Below are 10,699 nucleotides of genomic sequence, written 5' to 3' on the forward strand. Positions count from 1 at the left end.
ACAAAATGAAGCTGATATTGGTGTAGGGCCCAGGCCAATGATATAAGTGCTGACTTCAGATTTCTTTGTACATTATCAACATAATCAATTAGTTCCTGTTTCTCCAAAGTGAGCCCTATAGCGTTTAGTCCCATACTAACCTATGACTTGTGGGAAGATAGAGGTACTTTCCTGCTCATACCCCTGTAATGTAGCCCCTTCTTTAATAACACAGGCACAAGACCCCAAAACATCAGACCAAAGGCACCATCTCTTATCTTAACTGATCACTGGACAGCTATGTCCCAAGTGTTCAAGATTTCAAAAGTCAACAACGCACATGGCAACCATCATTCTTAAGGTGGTATATTCAAATGGAAGCCATAGATTAGTGAAAAACGAGACACAAATAATGTTTGATTTTGGTCCTATTTTTTCAGAGAAAAAAGCATAATACTTAGTAAATTGGAAAAAAAAGTGTAGTCAAAAGTTTTCCTGGTGTAGCCAGGAGAATTTGCATTTTGAAAGGAGGGGTCAGGAAGGGCCCTGCTTTTAAGGTGAGGTTTCAGGAAAGACTGAAGGTTATGAGGAAAAGGGCATCTGGGAACTTGGTAGGGGAGCACTGCAGCCAGAGGAAGAGGGATGTCACACCACATCTTTCTTATTCATTTGTCTAGTAATAGACACTTAGTTTGCCTCTATATCTTGGCTATTGTAAATAATGTTGCTATAACCACAGGGGTACCTATCTCTTTTCAAATTACTGTTTTTGTTTTCTTTCTCTTTCACAATAGTGTAATTACAGGATCATAAGGTAGTTCTATTTTTAACTTCTAGAGAAACTTCCATACTATTTTCCCCAGTGGCTGCACCAGTTTGAATTCCAATCAAAGTGCACGAAAGGTTTCTTTTTCTCCACATCCTTGCCATCACTTGTTGTTTCTTGTGTTTTTTATGTCAGCCATTATGACAGGTGTGAGGTGATATCTCATTTTTGCTTTCCTTTGCATTTTCCTACAGGGGAAAGGAGGGAAAGCTGAATGGGAAGTCATCTGTGAGAGAGAAAAACCATAAAGGCTCTGGAGTTTAGGAAACAAACTGAGGGTTGCTGGAGGGGAGGGTGTGGGGTATTGGGGTAACTGGGAGATGGGAATTAAGGAGAGCACATGATGTGATGAGCACAGGGTGTTAATTGCAACTGATAACTTGTTGAACAATACATCTGAGACTAATGATGTACTCTATGTTGGCTAAAAGAATTAAAATTTTAAAAAATTTGCATTTCCCTGATGATGAATGATGTTGAGGATCTTTTCATGTGTTTACTAGCCATCTGTATGTCTTCCTTGGAAAATATCTATTCAGGTCATGTGACCATTTTTTAATTGGACTGTTGTTTTGGTTTGGTTTGGTTTGGTTTGTTTTTTTGGTGTTGAGGTAAGTTCTTTATATATTTTGGATATCAACCCTTTATTGGATATGTCATTTGCAAAATCTTGCCCCATTCAGTAGGTTGTCTTCATGTTTTGTTGATTCTTTTCTTAGCAGGATGAAAGCTTTTTATTTTACTGTAGTTTAATTTTGCCTTTGTTTCCCTTGACAAGGAGACATATGTAGAAAAATGTTTCTATGGCTGATGACAGATTACTGCTTCTGTATTCTTCTAGTTGTTTTTTGTTTTCAGGTCTCATAGCTAGATCTTTGATCTATTTTAAAGTTTGTTTTTGTGCATGGTGTAAGAACGTGGTCTAGTTTCCTTCTTTCTCCATGTAGCTGACCAGCTTCCCAACCCAATTTATGGAAAAGACTGTATTTTCCCCATTTTATATTCTTACCTCAAGGTTACAGTTGTGGGCACTCTATTCTGTTCCATTGGTATATGTGTGTATTTTTCTGCCAAGTGCATACTGTTTTAATGACTATAGCTTTGTAGCATATCCTAAAATCTGGGATTGTGAGGGGCGTCTGGATTGCTTCATTGGTTACACATCCTATTATTAACTTTGGCTTAGGTCATGATCTCAGGGTCATGAGATCAAGCCCCACATCAGGCTCCACACTGAGCATAGAGCTTGCTTGAGATTCTCTCTCTCTCCTTCTCCCTCTGTCCCTCCTTCCCATCTAAAAAAAAAATCTGGGATTGTGAATCCTCCAATTTAATTCTTCTTCCTCAAGCTTTAATAAGCAGATGGTGATGTATGGAATTATTGAATCACTATATTGTACACATGGCACTACTATACCACTGCATGTTAACTGACTGGAATTAAATTAAAAACCAAACAAGTATGTGAAAGGATTGTAGGAACCTTAATCTAAATTGATAACCAAGGGCAAATCTTCTCCAAAAAAGTGTTATATAAGGTGAAACCTGAATGACAAGAAGTTAGCCACAAAAAGGTGTGGAAGAAAAGAATTCCAGTAGGTATCCTGGAAGTGAAAACATTAACAAAAAATTTTTTCTATGGCTATCTTTTGTGGTTCAAACAAATCTTTATATTATTAGTTCTAGTACTATGAAAAATATTATTCATTATTTGATGGGGATTTCATTGAATCTATAGATTGCTTTGGCTAGTACGGACTTTTTTTTTTTTGGACATTTACCCATATTAATTTTTCTAATCTACTAGCATGGTATATCTTTCCATTTGTTTGTGTCATGTTCAATTTCTTTCATCAGTGTTTTATAGTGTTCAGAGTGTAGGTCTTTCTCTTTCTTCATTAAATTTCTTCCTAGATATTTTATTATTTTTGATACAGTTTTAAGTGGAATCATTTTCTTAATCTCTTTCTCCTATTTCATTAGCAGTATATAGAAATGTAACACTTTTTTTTTAAGATTTTATTTTTTTTTAAGATTTTATTTTTTTTTAAGTAGGCTCCATGCTGAACATAAAGGCCGACATAGGGCTCAAACTCAGAACCTTGGAATCAAAACCTGAGCTAAAATCAAGAGTGGGATGCTTAACTGACTGGGCCACCCAGGCATCCCTAAACATTTTATTATTAAGGAATTTCTACACCCAACATAGGGGTTGAACTTATAACCCTGAGATCAAGTGTTACATGCCCTACTGACTGAGACAGCCAGGCGCCCCAATGCAATAGACTTGTCTTTATTAACATTGAACCTTCCTACTTTACGGAATTCATTTATCAGTTTAAAATTTTTTTGCTACGGTCTTTAGGATTTTCTATCAATAATATCATGTCATCTAGAAAGTATTACAGTTTTAGTCATTCCTTACCAATTTGGATGATTTTTTTATTTTTCTTTTCTGATTGCTGTGGCTAAGACTTTCACTATTATGTTGAATAAAAGCGATGAGAGTGGACCTGATCTTAATGAAACACTTCCAGTTTTTCACCATTAAATATGATGTTAGGTATTGATTTTTCATATATGACTTATTATAAGTTATGTCCCCTCTAATCCCACTTTATTGAGAGTTTTATGATAAATGGATATCAAAATTTGTCAAATGCTTCTTCTGCATTTACTGAGATGATCATATCAGTTTTATCCTTCATTTTGGTAAGGTGCTCTATCATTCTATTTTGAATGATTTGTGAATATTGCATCCCTAGAATAAGCACCACTGGACCATGGTAAATGATATTTTAATATATAGTTGAACTAGGTTTGCAAATATGTCTGAAGGTAATTTCCATTTGTGTTCATCAGGGATATTGGCCTGAACATTTTTTTTGTTTTGTTTTGTTTTGTTTTGTTTGTGCTGTCTTTGTGTGGTTTTGGTATCAGGGTGATTGATGCTGGCCTCATAGAATGAATTTGGAAGCTTTCCATTTTCCTGCATTTTTGTAATAGCTTCAGAAGAATAGGTATTAACTCCTCTTCAAGTATTTGCTGGAATGTACCTGTAAAGCCATCTTGTTCTAGACTTTTGCTTCTTAAAAGTTTGCTTATTACTAATTCAATTTCATGAGTAGGAATCAGTCTGTTCCAATTGCTTATTTCTTCTTGGTTCAGTTTTGGATAATTTTATGTTCTTAGGAATTTATCCTTTTCTTACTACGTTGTCCAGTTTGTTGACATGTAATTTCTCATAATATGCTCTTAAAATCCTTTGTTTCTATGTGTTGATTCTTATTTTTCTCCTTTGTATCTGATTTTCTTTCATTGAGTCCTTTACCTTTTTCCTTTATGAGTCTAGCTTGAGGTTTATCAAATTTGTTTATATTTTCAAGGAATCAGCTCTTGGTTTAATTGACATTTTCTATTATTTTTAGACTTTATGTCATATATTTATGCTTTAATTATTATTATTTCCTCCTTCGAGTAGTTTTGAGCATTGTTCATTCTTTTTTGTATTTCCTTTGGAGTAAGATAGATTGTTCGAGATTTTTTTGGTTTGTTTCTATAGATTAGACTGTATTGTTGTAAACTTCTGTTTTAGAACTGCTTTTGCAAAGATTTGAATCACTGAGGTTTTATTTACATTTGTCTCCTTTTATTTTCAAATTTTCTTGTGATTCGTTGGTTGACCCATTTCTTGTTTAGTACCATGTTTAGTCTCCCCGACTGTATTTTTCCCAGTTATTTCTTGTAACGCATTTCTAGTTTCATACTGCTGTGGTCATGAAAGATGCTGAATATGAATTTAATCTTTTCAAATTAATTAAGACTTATTTTGTGGCCTAATGTGATCTGTTTTGGAGAATGTTCCTTACAGTTAAAATGAATGTGTATTCTGTTGTTTTGGGATCTAATGTTCTGTATATATCAGTTGTGTCCTTCTGTTCTGACGTGTCATTCAAAGCTAGTTTCGTTGCTGATTTGCTGCCTAAATGACCCATCCGTTGATGTACCTGGGTGTTAAGGTCCGCTACTATGACTTATTACTGCTGTTTTCTCCCTTTAAGTCTTTTAATTATTCCTTTATGTATTTATGTGCTCCTATGTGCATACTTAGTTACAATTGATGTCTCCTAATGTTGTATTGATGCTTTTATCATTATGGAGTGCCCAACTTTGTCTCATTCTACACACTTTGTTTTAAAATGCATTTTGTATGATGTAAGTATTGCTACCCTGTTTTTTTTTTACATTTCCATTTACATGGCATATGAAAATATATTTTTCCCGTCTTTCACTTTCAATGTTTGTGTCATTATGTCTGAAGTGAGTCTTTTATAGGCAGCATATAGATGGGTCTTGTTTTTTCATATCCATCAGTCACCCCATATACTTTGGAGGATTTAATACATTTACATTTAAGGTAAGTATTGATAGGCATGTACTTATGGCCATTTTGTTCATTGTTTTCTGGTTGTTTTTGCAGTTCTTCTCTGTTCCCTTCTTTTCTAGGTTTTTTCTTCTGTGGTTTGATGATTTTCTTTCATGTTATACTTGGAGTCTTTCTCTTTATATTTTCTGCATATATTACAGGTGTTTCCTTCATAGTTACCACTGGGTTCATATATAACATCTTTATTTGTACAGCAGTCTCTATAAAATTAGTGGTCAGTTAAGTTCACCAGATTCTAAAAGCACTAAGGTTTTATGGAGTTACTCTTTTCATTGTACAAAATGTGAGGACAGATATTTCTTCTCAGCTAATTTAACATTCTTTCATTATTTTTTCCCAAATTTTATTTAAATTCTAGTTCATTACCATACAGTGCAATATTGGTTTCAGACACAGGATTCAGTAACTCACCACTTACATACATCACCTAGTGCTCATCCCAACAAATTCCCTCCTTTGTACCTATCACCCTTCTAGCCCATCCCCCAACCACCTTCTTCCATCAATCCTCAGTTTGTTCTCTATCATTAAAGTCACTTATGTGATTTTCCTCTCTTTTTACTTTTCTTTCTCCCCCTCCCTCCATATGTTCATCTCTTTTGTTTCTTAAATTCCACATATGGGTGAAATTATATGGTATTATTCTTTCTCTGACTTATTTCACTTAGCTTAATACACTCTTACTCTGTCCATGTCCATTCTTGAAAAAAAAAATGCTCAACAAATTATGGATAGGCAGAACATACCTCAACATCATAAAGTCCATATACTAAGGACCAACAGCTAATATGATCCTCAATGTGAAAAAACTGGGAGTTGTTGCTCTCCTGGTCAGGAACAAGACAGAGATGTCCACTCTTACCAGTTATTTGTCATAGTACAGGAAGTCCTACCCACAGCCATCAGACAACAAAAACAACTAAAATGCATCCAAATCAACAAGGAAGAAGTCAAACTCTCAGTATTCACACACAACATGATATTCCATGTAGAACACCTAAAAAACTCCACCAAAAAATTGCTAGAACTAATACATGAATTCAACAAAGTCACAGGATATACAATCAATGTGCAGAAATCTGTTGCATTTCTATACACCAATAATGAAGGAAGAGAAAAAGAAATCAATTAATCGATCCCACTGACAATTGCACCAAAACCTTAAGATACCTAGGATAAACTGAACCAAACTGATAAAACATCTGTACTTTGAGAACTGTAGACTACTTATGAAAGAAATTGAAGAAGAAATAAAGAAATGTGAAAACATCCTACGTTCATGGATTGGAAGAGCAAACATTGTTAAAATGTCTGTGCTATCCAAGGCAACCTACACATTTAATGCAACCCCTATCAAAATGCCACCAACATTTTTCTTTCGTTATTATAGTAGCCTCTCCATTACAGGTGCAAGGTTTTGATTCATATTTCACATATGGTTAATTTAACTTTGTCTCAAATAGCCTATTGTAATTTTTGTCCTTTTTTACTTTCAACATTTGAGTGTCCTCATGCATTAGTTGTTGCTATTATAAGAAGAATATAGTTGAATAGTTGTACTTCCATCTCTCTTTACTATAAATCTCTGTTCTCTGGCTTGATCTATGAGTTTTCTCTTTCCCAAGGAGCTTTGAAGCACAGAGGTCTGTAATTTATGACTCACAAATGTACTGAGAGCAGCTGTATTTTCACCATTATGCTTCTCTTTTTTTTCTCATCAGATTCAAATTATATTTGAGCACACAGCTTAGTTCAAAAATATTTATAATTATTGGGGCACCCATGGGGCTCAGTTGGTTAAGCATATGCCTTTGGCTCAGCTCACGATCTCAAGGTCCTAGGATCATGACTCCAATCAATCTCGCTGCACAGCAGAGAATCTGCTGCTCTGTCTCCCACTGCCCCTGCAGCTCATGCTCTTTCTCTCTCTCAAATAAATAAATAAAATCTTTAAAATACATATCTTCTTTTACTCTTTGTAATAGTTTATTTAAAATTTTTTAAATTTAAATTCAATTAGCCAAGGATAACAGATTATTAGTTTACATTTATAATTATTTTTTGAGATGTTATCTGTCTTCAAGAAAAACATTTTAGGTTTTCTAATATGTCATACTGCGATACATGGGAATTGTTAAATATTTTAATAGAAGTCCAAAACTACACAGATAAGAATTTCTCCTATTGATACAAAAAAATTGTGTATATAAATGGAGTGGAAATTGAAAAAATACTTCTAGTGATGCAAATAAATCCAAATAAATCCAAATAAATAAAAAATAACATGTGGGTTTCATAAAGTATTTGAGAACGTATTATACATTTGCGTTTGGGGGAATATTGATCAGTATTCACTGTGTGAAGGGAACATAGTTATATTTACACTTACATCACCCTCCATAATTACATCAGATATAATCAAAAGCATTTAGTAAACTCAAGTATTGTTTGGGTTTAAAGTATATAACAGTGTAGACATAAAAGATTTTTGACTGATGAAGAGAGTCTAGCATAATCAGCAAGTGTAGTTGCTGTAATTTATCTGATAGATACTTCACATTATAGAAGATCTCTTAAAAAATAAGGGCTTCCAAATAATCATAAGCCTAATATTTTGACAATTATATTAGGAAAGGTGAAAGACGGCTGCATCCATGAACAACAGTCTAAAAGATTTTAGTAGAGATTTATTTAATTACTTTAGAGAGAGAGAGATGGTGTGAGTAGGGACAGGGCAGAGAGAGAGAGAGAATCTCAAGCAAACTCCACACTTAGCTCAAAGATCAATGTGGGGTTCCATCTGACAATCCTAGCAAAAATTCAGGAGTCAGACACTCAATCTACTGAGCCACGAGGCACCCCTCAAACATGTTTTGGTCCTTGTATCCAGTCATTTTCTATGTTCACCAAGATGGATGGTTTGATGAAATTTCCAAAGTAAAATTTATTAATGCCTTTTCAGAATTTTACCTCATTAAAATTGTGCTGTGGGAAATTAAATCACATGTCCTTTGTATCAGAAAAATGTGTGAGGTTGATCAAACTCCTGGGGGAAATATTTTATAGAGAGGACAATCTCATGTTTGCAAATGCACAGTTTAGGAAGGATCATTTGTTATTTTTCATCAGTACAAGAGGACAGATTGCTGGATAACAAGAAGATGGAAATGCAGTGATGTTCTCCAGCCCTTGTACATTATGTGCATAACTTCTGTAAATGGTAAGGTAGCTATTGGCTGAGAAAAAACAAAAAGAAAAAAAAACAAAGTGGCTCACAAATGCCAAAATTCTGTGGGTGGCATTAATTTTAGGAAAGAGTCTTCAGCAGAGGCTGGTCTTGTGGAATGTTACCATGGACACACTGGTCCAGATCATGTGGTACACACAGGAAATCTCATAAACCCATGCCTCCTACAAAAGCAGCCTCCTGAAATTTATCAGGTTCTCTCCTGCTACAGCATGTCAGATAACACATTTGTGCAACTTTACTGGTGTTGAAGGGGGTCACACACAGCACTTATGATGCCATGGATGTAGATCTGATGTTAGTGATCTAGAAAGAAAAGAGAGGTGGAAAATGTAGGTGAAGACTTTGGGTGTGAGCCATGCCTATCGATGTTGTTGGAAGTGATAATTATGGCCTGAAAAATACTGAGAAAAGATGTGGTGCAGAGGGAAAGTCCCCTGGTGACTCTGTACATGTAAACCATTGCCTTACAACCCATATCATCTAGAAACTTTCTTACTCAAAAGGCATTTAATATTTCTGGAATCCCACTGAAAAGTACTGCTATTACCTAAGTGAAATGGGTGGATATCAAATCTATAGGCCTCTCTGCATGGGGCTGGAATAAGAAGGTGTTGATGAGTAACACAAGGAGCAACGTGTTCCTAATAAAACAGTGGCAATTGCAGAATGAAGAACAGTCTAAGATAATATCATTTAAAACAATCATATTCATTGATCTCTTATACTATAGTGACACTTCTGCAGAGGTAAAAAGGGAACCAAAATGATTTGTAAGCTTGATGGAAATAAGAGAACCCTAAGAAGACTCCGTGAGGTATGATCACCATCAGCAGTAAGTTGTGCAGATGCTCCATCAAATTCAGGAAATGAAGAATTATTTCTAGATGTAAATGTCAAGAATTGTTATAGTCACTTCAGAGGAACGTTAAGGTCAAGACAAGAGTGCCTTATTTGTAAGAATTCTTGAGATGTCTTTGGTGCAAAAAGGTGGTTTTATTAAAGCACAGGGACAGGGCCCATGGGCAGAAAGAGCTGCCCCGGTGTCTTGAGGAGTGGCTGATTATATACTTTGAAGTTGGGAAGGGGTTAAGGACAGCATAGGGCTCCAAGGTATTTCACAATAATTTTCCCAGACCTTGAGGGGGCTAGCTATGATAATTTAAGAAATGATAATTTATTATTGTTTAGTAAAAGTCAGGAGTCATTTCAGGTGTGTATCTCTGGGTCATATGCTTTGGGGATGATTGCCAACATGTACCTTGGGGGGTAGAGATAAAGGATGTTTCTAAAGGAATTTTTATGCATTAAAGTAGACTAATAAGATCCTGGGGATTGGGCTAAAATTGCCTTTTTCCTGTAGCAAAGTATTAACATGGAGGCAGCTGAGTTCCTACAGGAATGTCACTCAGCCTGTTTCAAGGACTCACCAATTGAGTATAGGCAGTAAGGAAATTTAATTTTTTCTTTTGCCTTTGTTTCCCACATCAGTATGACATGGTTTTGAATATAGCTGAGATTCAGTGGGGTGGAGTCCGGAGCAGATGACTAAGAAAGAATTCTTGAGAAGTCTTTGGTGCAAAATGGTGGTTTATTAAAGCAAGTGAACAGGACCCCTTGGTAGAAAGGTGCTGCCCTGGGTTGGGAGGAGTGGCTGATTATATACTATGGCATTGGGGGAGGTAAGAAAAAAGGGAAGTTGAGAAAGGCCTTTCATATTTGTTAAAGAAGACTCACAGGATACCAGGGGCCTTGCCATTGTCAAGTTAAAGTTGTTTTTCCCTCTAGCAAGGCATTAACAAGGAGATAGTTGGGAACTTCCTGGAGGAACATTATACTCTATCTGCTTCAAGTATCTGTCAATGGGCTGCAAGTCATAAGGACATTTAATTGTATCAACATTTCCTTCTGAAACTAGGCTACTGATAGAAATGCTTTGTTCTTGTAGATTGCTAAGACATTTGTAAACTGAGGGAGACTCTTGTCTTGCAAGACTGTGACCTCTTAACTATTTATTTTTCCTTTCCTTAGCTTTAGGCCAGCTGGGAGTGCCTGAGGAATGTCACATAATCCCATGGGGGGAGGGTTGTGAAGTGTCAGATTCTACTTTGTCCTCAGCTCGCCTTCTGTGTCCTCATCAGTAGTATCTTTTTCTGATTTTAATTTTAATTTCCTTGTTGGCCATATTTCTATATACTTT

The 10,699-nt window shown here is 35.5% G+C and overlaps 1 pseudogene; it reads right to left on the reverse strand.

Moving 5' to 3' along the window:
• Positions 1–8,312: 8,312 nt before the first annotated feature.
• Positions 8,313–9,208, reverse strand: LOC100476610 (annotated as a pseudogene).
• Positions 9,209–10,699: the final 1,491 nt, after the last annotated feature.

The sequence above is a fragment of the Ailuropoda melanoleuca genome, chromosome 3, assembly GCF_002007445.2.
Source record: "Ailuropoda melanoleuca isolate Jingjing chromosome 3, ASM200744v2, whole genome shotgun sequence".
NCBI classification, from domain to species: domain Eukaryota; kingdom Metazoa; phylum Chordata; class Mammalia; order Carnivora; family Ursidae; genus Ailuropoda; species Ailuropoda melanoleuca.